Below are 14128 nucleotides of genomic sequence, written 5' to 3' on the forward strand. Positions count from 1 at the left end.
ACCCCTACCTCGCCTTCCCACCTCTTCAGATTTATGCACTCTCGAAGTCATTCTATGTCTGAACCACCTCAACAACCCCTCCTCAGCCCTCTTGATAATAGTTTTGTTAATCCAACACCTCATCCTAATTTCCGAACTACGAATTCTCTGCCGTATATTTACACCATGCATTGCCCTCAAACATGACATCTCCACTGCCTCCAGCCTTCTCCTTGTTGCAACATTCACCACCCATGACTCACACACATGTAAGAGCATTGGTATAACTACTCTCTGATACATTCCCCTCTTTGCTTCCCTGGACAAAGTTCTTTGTCTTCACAGACTCCTAAGTGCACCACTCACCTTTTTCCTCTCATCAGTTCTATGATTCACCTCTTCCTTCATGGATCCATTTGCTGACACGTCCACTCCTAAACATCTGAACACATTCACCTCCTCCATACTCTCCCTCCAATCTGATATCCATATTTCGTCACCTAATTTTTTTGTTATTTTCATCACCTTCCTATATTCCTATATTCACTTTTGATTTACTTCTTTTACACACCCTATAAAACTTATCCACCAATCTCTGCAGCTTCTCTTCAGAATCTCCCAAAAGCACAGTGTCATCAGCAAAGAGCAACTGTGACAACTCCCACTTTGTGTTAGATTCATCTTTTAACTCCACAACTCTTGCCTTCACCCTAGCATTCACTTCTCTTACAACTCCATCTATAAATGTATTAAACAACCACGGTGACATCACACATCCTTGTCTAAGGCCTACTTTTACTGGGAAATAATATCCCTCTCTCCTACATACTCTAACCTAAGCCTCATTATCCTCACATAAACTCTTTACTGCTTTCAGTAACCTACTCCCTATTTCATGCATTTGCAACAACTGCCATATTGCCCCCTTATCCACCATGTCATACGCCTTTTCCATTAATAATGCCACAAAATCCTCTATACACTTATCTAAATACTGTTCACCTATATGTTTCACTGGAATAACGTTTGTGGAATTACCGACAATATGAAAGGTAAAAGGACACAAGTGCAACTAATATGACATTTTATTGTGGCAACATTTCGCTCTAAAGGAGCTTTATCAAGCTTGACAAAGCTCCTGGAGAGCGAAACGTTGCCACAATAAAATGTCACATTAGTTGCAATTGTGCCCTTTTTCTTTATATGTTTCAGTGTAAACACCTGGTCCACACACCCCCTACCTTTCCTAAAGCCTCCTTGTTCATCTGTTATCCTACTCTCCGTCTTACTCTTAATACTTTCAATAACAACTCTTGAGCAGTTATACTCTCTTTTGTCCCCTTTGTCTCTGTACAATGGAACTATGCATTCTCTCTGCCAATCCCTAGGTACCTTACCCTCTTCCATTTATTTATTAAATAAAATCCCCAACCACTCCAAAACTATATTCCCGCATGCTTTTAACATTTCTATCTTTATCTCGTCAATCCCAGATGACTTACTACCTTTCATTCTAACAACTGCCTCACGAATTTCCCCCACACTCACAACTGGCTCTTCCTCACTCCTACAAGATATTATTCCTACTTGTCCTATACACGAAATCACAGCTTCCCTATCTTCATCAACATTTAACAATTCCTCAGAATAATCCCTCCATCTTCCCAATACCTCTAACTCTCCATTTAATACCTTTCCTCTCCTATTTTTAACTGACAAATCCATTTGTTCTCTAGGCTTCCTTAACTTATTAATCTCTCTCCAAAACTTTTTCTTATTTTCAACAAAATTTGTTGATGACATCTCACCCACTCTCTTCTTTGCTTTCTTTTTACATTACTTCACCACTCTCTTAACCTCTCTCTTTTTCTCCATATACTCTTCCCTCCTTGCATCACTTCTACTTTGTAAAAGCCTCTCATATGCTAACTTTTTCTCCCTTACTACTCTCTTTACATTATCATTCCACCAATCGCTCTCCTTCCCTCCTGCACCCACTTTCCTGTAACCACAAACTTCTGCTGAACACTCTAACATTGCGTTCTTAAACCTACCCCATACAACTTCGACCCCATTGCCTATACTCTCTCTAGCCCATCTATCCTCCAATAGTTGTTTATATCTTTCCCTAACTGCTTCCTCCTTTAGTTTATAAACCTTCAACTCTCTCTTATTTGCTGTTTCTATTTTCCTTGTATCCCATCTACCTTTTACTCTCACTGTAGCTACAACTAGAAAGTGATCTAATATATCTGTTGCCCCTCTGTAAAGCTGTACATCCTGAAGACTATTCAACAGTCTTTTATCTACCAGTGCATAGTCCAACAAACTACTATCATTACGCTCTACATCATATCTTGTATACTTATTTATCCTCTTTTTCTTAAAATACATATTACCTATACAGGTGGATGGATAATGAGAACCTTCAAAACTAGGGATGCCAAGCCCATGATGACACTCTTCAGGTCACTTGTTCTATCTAGGCTGGAATATTGCTGCACACTAACAGCACCTTTCAAGGCAGGTGAAATTGCTGACCTAGAAAATGTACAGAGAACCTTCACGGCGCGCATAACGGAGATAAAACACCTCAATTACTGGGAGCACTTGAAGTTCCTGAACCTGTACTCCCTGAAACGCAGGCGGGAGAGATACATGATTATATACACCTGGAAAATCCTAGAGGGACTAGTACCGAACTTGCACACGAAAATCACTCACAACGAAAGCAAAAGACTTGGCAGACGATGCACCATCCCCCCAATGAAAAGCAGGGATGTCACTAGCACGTTAAGAGACCATACAATAAGTGTCAGGGGCCCGAGACTGTTCAACTGCCTCCCAGCATACATAAGGGGGATTACCAATAGACCCCTGGCAGTCTTCAAGCTGGCACTGGACAAACACCTGAACAGCCCGACTGTGGCTCGTACGTTGGTTTGTGAGCAGCCAGTAGTAACAGCCTGGTTGATCAGGCTCTGATCCACCAGGAGGCCTGGTCACAAACCGGGCCCCGGGGGCGTTGACCCCCGGAACTCTCTCCAGGTAAACTCCAGGTATAACTAAACCCCTTGCTATACAAAGCTCAATCAAAGGGTCACCATTATCATTTACACCTGGCAACCCAAACTTACCTACCACACCCTCTCTAAATGTTTCTCCTACTTTAGCATTTAGGTCCCCTACCAGAATTACTCTCTCACTTGGTTCAAAAGTTCCTACACACTCGTTTAACATCTCCCCAAATGTCTCTCCTCTACATTCTTCTCTTCTCCAGGTGCATACACGCTTATTATGACCCACTTTTCACATCTCACCCTTATTTTAATCCACATAATCCTTTAATTTATACATTTATATTCCCTCTTCTCCTTTCGTAACTGATCCTTCAGAATTATTGCTACCCCTTCCTTAGCTCTAACTCTCTCACATACTCCAGATTTAATCCCATTTATTTCCCCCCACTGAAACTCTCCTACCCCCTTCAGCTTTGTTTCGCTTAGAGCCAGGACATCCAACTTTTTTCATTCATAACATCAGCAATCATCTGTTTCTTGTCATCCGCACTACATCCACGCACATTCAAGCATCCCAGTTTTATTAAGTTTTTCTTCTTCTCTTTTTTAGTAATTGTATACAGGAGAAGGTGTTACTAGCCCATTGCTCCCGGCATTTTAGTCGCCTCATACGACACGCATGGCTTACGGAGGAAAGATTCTTTTCCACTTCTCTAGGGGAAAATATAAAAAAATAAAGAAGAACAAGAACTATTGAAAAAAGAAGAAAAACCTAGATGTGTGCGTGTATATATATGCATGTGCGTGCCTGTGTAGTGTGACCTAAGTGTGAGTAGGAGTAGCAAGTTATACCTGTTGTCCAGCGTTTTTATGACACAGAAAAAGGACACCAGCAATCATACCTTCAAGTTCAATACTTACAGGTTTGTGTTTCACGTTCACTTGGTAAGACGGGAGAACCTCCCTGGGTGGTTGCTCTCTACCAACCTACTTCCTTCAATATATAAATAAATATATATATATATATATATATATATATATATATATATATATATATAAATATATATATATATATATATATATATATATATATATATATATATATATATATATATATATATTCAACAAGACGGCCGTCTCCCACCGAAAGAAATACTTTCATCATTTAATACTTTCACCTCACTCATACATAATCACTGTCTTTGCAGAGGTGCTCAGATACGACAGTTTAGAAGTCCCTCCAAACTGTCAATATCCCAGACCCCCTCCTTTAAAGTGCAGGCATTGTACTTCCCATTTCCAGGTCACAAATCTATAATAATCGGCTTCCCTGAATCCCTTCCCTAAATATTACCCTGCTCACACTCCAACAGCTCGTCAAGTCTCAAAAATCATTCGTCTCCATTTACTACTATCTAACACGCTCACACACGCTTGGTGGAAGTCCAAGCCCCTCGCCCACAAAACCTCCTAAACCCCCTCCCTCCAAACTTTTCGAGGACGACCCCTACCCCTCCTGCCTTTCCCTACAGATTTATAGATCTCCAAGTCATTCTACTTTGATCCATTCTCTCTAAATGACCAAACCACCTCATCAACCCCTCTTCAGCCCTCTGATTAAAAATTTTAGAAGCTCCACACCTCCTCCTAATTTCCACACTCCGAATTCTCTGCATAATATTTACACCACACATTGCCCTTAGACAGGACATCTCCACTGCCTCCAGCTGCCTCCTCATTCCAGCATTTACAACCCAAGCTTCACACCTACATAAGAGTGTTGGTACCACTATACTTTCATACATTCCCTTCTTTGCCTCCATAGATAAAACTTTTTGTCTTTACAGATACCTCAATGCACCAGTCACATCTTTTCCTTCATCAATTCTATGGTTAACCTCATCCTTCATAAACCCACCCGCTGACACGTTAACTCTCTAATATCTGAAAACATTCACTTCTTCCATATTTCCTCTCTCCAATGTGATATAATTTTTTTCTTTATTTAAATCATGATACCCTCATCACGTTACTCTTTTCTATGTTCACTTTCAACTTTCTACCTTTACACACATTCCCAAACTCGTCCACTAACCTTTGTTACTGGTCTCAGACCGGGCCGCGGGGGCGTTGACCCCCGGAACTCTCTCCAGGTAAACTCCAGGTAAACACAGTATCATCAGCAAAAAGTAACTGTGTCAACTCCCATTTTGTACTTCATTCCCAATAATTGAATCCCACTCCCTTTCCCAACACCCTAGCATTTACTTTTTTCATCCCCATCTATAAATACATTAAACAACCATGGTGACATTACACATCCCTGTCTAAGACCCACCTTTACCGGGAAGTAATCTCCCTCTCTTCTACACACCCTAACCTGAGCCTCACTATCCTCATAAAAACTCTTTACAGCATTTAGTAACTTACCACCTATTCCATATACTTGCAACATCTGCCACATTGCTCCCCTATCCACTCTATCATATACCTTTTCTAAATCCATAAATGCAATGAAAACTTCCCTACCTTTATCTAAATACTGCTCACATATATGCTTCAATGTAAACACTTGATCTACACATCCCCTACCCACTCTGAAGCCTCCTTGTTCATCCGTAATCCTACATTCTGTCTTACCTCTAATTCTTTCAATTATGACCCTACCGTACACTTTACCTGGTATACTCAGGAAACTTATTCCCTTATAATCTTTTCAATCTCTTTTATCCCCCTCCCCTTTATATAAAGGAATTATACATGCTCTCTGCCAAACTCTAGGTACTTTACCCTTGTTTAAAAACAAAACAAAAATACCAACCACTCCAACACTATGCCTCCCATCCCCTGCTTTTAACATTTCTGTCATAATCCCGTCAGTTCCAGCTGCTTTACCCCCTTTCATTCTACGTAATGCCTCACGCACCTCCACCAAACTCACATCCTTCTCTTCTTCACTCCTAAAAGATGATATACTCCCTGACCTGTGCATGAAATTACCGCCTCCCTCCCCTCATCGCCATTTAAAAGTTCCTCAAAATATTCCCTCCATGTACCCAGTACCTCCAGCTCCCCTTCTACTAACTTCCCTACTCTGTTTTTAACTGACAAATTCATTCATTCCCTAGGCTTTCTTAACTTGTTTATCTCACTCCAAATTATTTTTCTTATTTTCAGCAAAATTACTTGACAGTGCCTCTCCCACTATTTCATCTGCTCTCCTTTTGCACTCTCTCACCACTCTCTTCACCTTTCTTTCACTTTCCATATACTCTGCTCTTCTCAAAACACTTCTGCTTTGTAAAAAGCTCTCATAAGCTACCTTTTTCTCTTTTATCACACTCTTTACTTCATCATTCCACCAATCACTCCTCTTTCCTCCTGCCCCCACCCTTCTATAACCACAAACTTCTGCCCCACATTCCGATACTGCATTTTTAAAACTATATCAACCCTTTTCAACCCCCCCCCCACTACTCATACTTTCATTATCCCACCTTTCTGCCAATAGTTACTTATGTCTCACCCTAACTTCCTCCTCCCTTAGTTAATACACTTTCACCTCTCTCTTACTTGCTGTTGCCATTTTCGTTTTGTCCCATCTACCTCTTGCTCTAACTGTAGCTACAACTAAATAATGATCCGATATATCAGTTTCCCCTCTATAAACATGTACATCCTGGAGCCTACCCATCAACCTTTTATCCACAATACATAATCTAACAAACTACTTTCATTAAATGCTATATCATACCTTGTATACTTATTTATCCTCTTTTTCATAAAATATGTATTACTTATTACCAAACCTTTTTCTACACGTAGCTCAATTAAAGGCTCCTCATTTTCATTTACTCCTGGCACCCCAAATTTACCTACTACTCCCTCCACAACATTTTTACTCACTTTAGTATTGAAATCCCCCACCACAATCACTCCCACACTTGGTTCAACACTCACCACGCATTCACTCAACATTTCCCAGAATCTTTCCCTCTCCTCTACACTTCTCTCTTCTCCAGGTGCATATACACTTACTATATCCCACTTTTCACATCCCTAATTTTACACCACATAGTTCCTGAATTTATAAATTTATATTCCCTTTTTTCCTGCTATAACTTATTCTTCAACATTATTGCTACTCCTTTAGCTCTAACTCTATTTGAAACCCCTGACCTAATCCCATTTATTCCTCTCCACTGAAACTCTCCCACCCACTTCAGCTTTGTTTCACTTAAAGCCAGGACATCCAGCTTCTTCTCATTCATAACATCCACAATCATCTCTTTCTTATCATTCGCAAAACATCCACGCACATTCAGACATCCAACTTTGACGGTTTTCTTCTTTTTCTTTTTAGTAAGTTATACAGAAAAAGGGATTAGTAACCCATTGTTCCCGGCATTTTAGTTGACTATTACAACACGCATGGCTTACGAAGGAAAGATTTTTATTCCACTTATCCATGGATATGAAAGGAAAAGCAATAAGAACAAGAACTATTAAGATAAAAGCAAAGAAAACTCTGGTGAGTGTGTATACATAAACGTGTACATGTATGTGTAGTGTGACCTAAGTGTAAGTAGAAATAGCAAGACGTACCTGAAAGCTTGCATGTTTATGAGACAGAAAAAGACACCAGCAATCCTACCAGCACAATAAACAGGTGATTTTAAAATATGCAAAACAACCACTGTGAAAGAGTAGTGAAATTCCAAGCACTTTCGTGACTACTCACATTGTCAAGGAACTATGAAAGTAATACATCAAAGGAAGGCAATTAAAGGGCTTAGACTACACCTCACAGTCAACTCCCACAATAAAGAAACACCTGACGCGCGACAATACCGGACTCATAAGAAAAGAGGAACGCTGCAGTAGGTCCGCTGGTCCAACTAGACAGGTCCTCACGACATCCCACCAACAAAATATTCTACCCAAGAAATAAGGTTTATTATTTGTCCAATGTATTATTAAACTAACCAAATTTTATTAATTTTAAATGAGTCTAATTTATATAAATATAAGGAAATATTCATATTATTTTCAAAACTGCTTTTTATGAATCAAGATTCAATTATATTTCTGTCAACCATGGACTTGCTTGTTACAACTTTCTCAACTTTTTGAAAATCAATTGGATGGTTAAAATCTCTCACATGAATAAATAGAGCATTGGAATCTTGTCCAGTTCTAATGCTATATTTATGTTGTTTTAATCTTAGTTCGAGATTTTTACCAGTTTGACCGTAATAAACTTTATCGCAAATTTTTTCAAGGAATCTTATAGACACATCCGTCAGCATTTTGGGGGGAATTCTTTATCAAAAGTTTTTTTACTGTATCAAGATTTTTAAATACAACTTTAATATTAAAAGTCTTAAGAAGAGAAGGCATATCAACCAAGTTTTCATGGTAAGGGAGAACCAACATATTTTTAGTTGAATAAGGCTGGTTGTCCCTTTTTGGATTGTAAAAAGTATTTCTAGCAATTTTAAATGATTTATCAATTACATTTCTCGGATACTTCAGATCAATGGCTATTTCATAAATTTTGGATATTTCTTCATCTATGAACTCAGGACTACAAATTCGTAAAGCTCTCAAAAACATTGATGACAAAACAGACAGTTTAACTCTATCTTGATGTGAAGAATAATAGTGGACATAGGAACAGTTATTTGTAGGTTTTCTGTAAATTTTAAATTTGAATTCATTATTACTCTTAATAATTAAAACATCTAGAAAAGGTAATGAGTTATTTTCTTCAAACTCAACAGTAAAGTTTATAGAATGGGCTAAGCTATTTAATTTTCCAAGGAAATGGTGTATATCTACATTTTTGGGCATAAGACACAAAATATCATCAACATATCTGAACCATTTAGCTCTATTAGGGAGGATTGTGTTAAGCAATCTTGTTTCAAAAAATTCCATGTATAGGTTACTAAGAACAGGTAAAAGAGGATTTCCCATTGCCATACCAAATTTCTGAGTGTAAAACTTATCATTAAATATAAATTTTGCATCAACAATGCAAAGTTTAATAAGTTTAATGATAGTAGGAACTGGCAATGGTAAAACATAGTTAACGAGTTCTTCAGATAAGAAAATTAATAAATCATCAACAGGAACTTTCGTAAACAAGGAAGTAACATCAAAACTAACCATGTTAAAATCATTTAAGTCAGTCAAGGAGCTTAATTTAACAACTAAATCTAAGTTGTTTTTAACATTAAAGTTAGAAATTTTACCAACAATAGGGCTCAAAATGTCAACAAGCCATTTGGACAATTTATACGAAACTGATCCTATGGAGCTAATAATTGGTCTAATTGGATTACCTGGTTTGTGTGTTTTAATTAGTCCAAACATGTAAGGTAAAGATGATGTTGTAAGTGAAGTGAACATCAGGATGTGGGGAGGAAGTGTGGCATTGAAAGATTATGTATTTCATATTAAGTGGGAGCTGTCACAATTCATTTGTGTCAATGTCAAGGTTCTTTTAGGAGATCATAAAGAGACGTTGTAAACACTGGTTAACGAGTTTGGGAGGGTGTGTTAAAAACGGAAATTAAATGTGAACTTAGGAAAGATCAAGGTGAAGGGAGTACCAAAATCTCTAGGCAATGAGAGATTAGATATCAGACTGGATGATGGGAGAATGGAGGTAGTAAAGAGTTCAGATATTTGGGAAAGTTACTGAGGCAGATGCTTCTATAAAAGGTATCTTAAACCATACGAGTGATAAAGGATTTTATCCATGGAGTCAAAACGAGGAATTTACCAGAGTATAGTGTTACAGACACTGTTGTATAGGTGTGTGGCATAGATTTTGAACATTGTAGGGAGGATGATGATGGAGGCAGTTATGTTGCCGTGTGTGAGGGCAAAGTGGGGTGTGATATGCAGAGAATTCACAGTTTTGAAATGTGACTGACAGCCTAGTTTATAATTACTCAGAGTTCTGAGGACGAAAGCATAAATTAGGGTAGGTGGGAAGCAAGGCTAAGGCTCGCCTTAGGAATGACTGGATGGAGGGTGTAAACTAGGTTTTGAGTTCTATGGACACTCTAACTGACTTGACTGATAGGAATGGAGGCAAGTCGTTTTAATGATTTGATGTGCTAAGGAACGTGAACAGTGTAATATTAGTCAGCCCTGAGTGCTGGAGGTGTGAAGTATAGTGCCTGCACTCTGAAGGAGGGGTGGAAGAGGAAAGTACAGTGCCTGCACTGTGAAGGAGGGGTGGAAGAGGGAAGTACAGTGCCTGCACTGTGAAGGAGGGGTGGAAGAGGGAAGTACAGTGCCTGCACTGTGAAGGAGGGGTGGAAGAGGGAAGTACAGTGCCTGCACTCTGAAGGAGGGGTGGAGGAAGCTGTGGTTTTTAGGGTCGTCTGGCAAGACTCTCAGAATGAATGGCAGTTTAAAGTGTTTTTCTTTTTGTCAGCTTACTCTGCTTCGGTGGGAAACAGTCGGAGAGAGAAAGAATGAGAAAGAGGTTTGCCTGACCCCCCCCCGACCCCTCCCTCTCATCTGCGACTGCTTGACAAAATAGAGAACAGAGCAAGACCCATCCTCGATAGATCTGTCATTTCAGCAGAGCCTTCAACACAGGATAGATGTGGGTGGCCTTACTGTTATGTACAAGGCCAATATTGTCAAAGTTCAACACTTGGATCCACCTTGAGGACAGCGAGAAACAAGTTTCTATACCACAAGACGGGCAGAAAGCAGCAACTTCACTCTGGCTGTACCCTTCTCCAGAACATCACTCCATCTGAGATCATTTATCCCAGAATGACTCGAGTCTGGAATACATTTGTACAGCATTATGATGTCAACGAGATAAAGTCAGATAATACTGGCTCACATATGGCTCCAGCTTCATCCTGTTCCCTATTTATATGTCTCATAACAATAAAAATGTTTTCAAATGAGCTGATGTAGGTAACAGCTCTTAGCTTGTCAATAAAGTTAGGAATCCTTATCTTGTAAATAGCTTGTCAATAAGCATAGGTATGCTTAACCTAACCTTGTCAAACCCTGTGTAAAAGAGAGAGAGAGAGAGAGAGAGAGAGAGAGAGAGAGAGAGAGAGAGAGAGAGAGAGAGAGAGAGAGAGAGAGAGAGAGAGAGAGAGAGAGAGAGAGAGAGTGAGAGAGAGAGAGAGAGTGAAAGAGAAAAAGAGAGAGACGCACACGCACACACACACACACAAACACACACACACACACACACACACACACACACACACACACACACACACACACACACACTGGCAAACAGAAAAAGTGAAAAGAGAAGAGAAAGAGAAGACCAGTGATGAGAAGAGAGAAAAAGAGAGATTAATAGAAATCGAGTGTATAACATCTTTAATTCAGAAATGGATTAATATAGTTCCTTGATAGATAGATAGATAGACAGATAGAGCAATGTGAAACAAAAATCTGATAAGTGTTTATTTCATCATCAGATTTCGATCATGTTCAGTGACCTGAGACTGCTGGGTGGAATACTTACTGGGACCTGAGACTGCTGGGTGGAATACTTACTGGGACCTGAGACTGCTGGGTGGAATACTTACTGGGACCTGAGACTGCTGGGTGGAATACTTACTGGGACCTGAGACTGCTGGGTGGAATACTTACTGTGACCTGAGACTGCTGGGTGGAATACTTACTGGGACCTGAGACTGCTGGGTGGAATACTTACTGGGACCTGAGACTGCTGGGTGGAATACTTACTGGGACCTGAGACTGCTGGGTGGAATACTTACTGGGACCTGAGACTGCTGGGTGGAATACTTACTGGGACCTGAGACTGCTGGGTGGAATACTTACTGGGACCTGAGACTGCTGGGTGGAATACTTACTGGGACCTGAGACTGCTGGGTGGGAATACTTACTGTGACCTGAGACTGCTGGGTGGAATACTTACTGGGACCTGAGACTGCTGGGTGGAATACTTACTGGGACCTGAGACTGCTGGGTGGAATACTTACTGGGACCTGAGACTGCTGGGTGGAATACTTACTGGGACCTGAGACTGCTGGGTGGAATACTTACTGGGACCTGAGACTGCTGGGTGGAATACTTACTGGGACCTGAGACTACTGGGTGGAATACTTACTGAGACCTGAGACTGCTGGGTGGAATACTTACTGTGACCTGAGACTGCTGGGTGGAATACTTACTGTGACCTGAGACTGCTGGGTGGAATACTTACTGGGACCTGAGACTGCTGGGTGGAATACTTACTGGGACCTGAGACTGCTGGGTGGAATACTTACTGGGACCTGAGACTGCTGGGTGGAAAACTTACTGGGACCTGAGACTGCTGGGTGGAATACTTACTGGGACCTGAGACTGCTGGGTGGAATACTTACTGGGACATGAGACTGCTGGGTGGAATACTTACTGGGACCTGAGACTGCTGGGAATACTTACTGGGACCTGAGACTGGAATACTTACTTACTGCTGAATACTTACTGACCTGAGACTGCTGGGTGGAATACTTACTGGGACCTGAGACTGCTGGGTGGAATACTTACTGGGACCTGAGACTGCTGGGTGGAAATACTTACTGGGAATACCTGAGACTGCTGGGTGGAATACTTACTGGGACCTGAGACTGCTGGGACCTGTGGGTGGAATACTTACTGGGACCTGAGACTGCTGGGTGGAATACTTACTGGGACCTGAGACTGAATACTTACTGGGACCTGAGACTGCTGGGTGGAATACTTACTGGGGACCTGAGACTGCTGGGTGGAATACTTACTGGGACCTGAGACTGCTGGGTGGAATACTTACTGGGACCTGAGAATGCTGGGTGGAATACTTACTGGGACCTGAGACTGCTGGGTGGAATACTGGGACCTACTGTGGAATACTATACTGGGAGACTGCTGGGTGAATACTTACTGGAGGACTGGAATACTTACTGGGACCTGAGACTGCTGGGTGGAATACTTACTGGGACCTGAGACTGCTGGGTGGAACTGCTGGGTGGAATACTTACTGGGACCTGATGGGTGAGACTGCTGGGTGGACGGCTGGGTGGAATACTTACTGGGACCTGAGACTGGGACCTGAGACTGCTGGGTGGAAATACTTACTGGGGACCTGAATACTTAGACCTGATGGGTGGAATACTTACTGGGACCTGAGACTGCTGGGTGGAATACTTACTGGGACCTGAGACTGCTGGGTGGAATACTTACTGGGACCTGAGACGGCTGGGTGGAATACTTACTGTGACCTGAGACTGCTGGGTGGAATACTTACTGGGACCTGAGACTGCTGGGTGGAATACTTACTAGGACCTGAGACGGCTGGGTGGAATACTTACTGGGACCTGAGACTGCTGGGTGGAATACTTACTGGGACCTGAGACTGCTGGGTGGAATACTTACTGGGACCTGAGACTGCTGGGTGGAATACTTACTGGGACCTGAGACTGCTGGGTGGAATACTTACTGGGACCTGAGACTGCTGGGTGGAATACTTACTGGGACCTGAGACTGCTGGGTGGAATACTTACTGGGACCTGAGACTGCTGGGTGGAATACTTACTGGGACCTGAGACTGCTGGGTGGAATACTTACTGGGACCTGAGACTGCTGGGTGGAATACTTACTGGGACCTGAGACTGCTGGGTGGAATACTTACTGGGACCTGAGACTGCTGGGTGGAATACTTACTGGGACCTGAGACTGCTGGGTGGAATACTTACTGGGACCTGAGACTGCTGGGTGGAAACTTACTGGGACCTACTGCTGGGGGAATACTTACTGGGACCTGAGACTGCTGGGTGGAATACTTACTGGGACCTGAGGACTGCTGGGTGGAATACTTACTGGGACCTGAGACTGCTGGGTGGAATACTTACTGGGACCTGAGACTGCTGGGTGGAATACTTACTGGGACCTGAGACTGCTGGGTGGAATACTTACTGGGACCTGAGACTGCTGGGTGGAATACTTACTGGGACCTGAGACTGCTGGGTGGGAATACTTACTGGGACCTGAGACTGCTGGGTGGAATACTTACTGGGACCTGAGACTGCTGGGTGGAATACTTACTGGGACCTGAGACTGCTGGGTGGAATACTTACTGGGACCTG

This window comes from Cherax quadricarinatus, unplaced genomic scaffold (genome assembly GCF_038502225.1).
Source record: "Cherax quadricarinatus isolate ZL_2023a unplaced genomic scaffold, ASM3850222v1 Contig109, whole genome shotgun sequence".
NCBI classification, from domain to species: Eukaryota; Metazoa; Arthropoda; class Malacostraca; order Decapoda; family Parastacidae; genus Cherax; species Cherax quadricarinatus.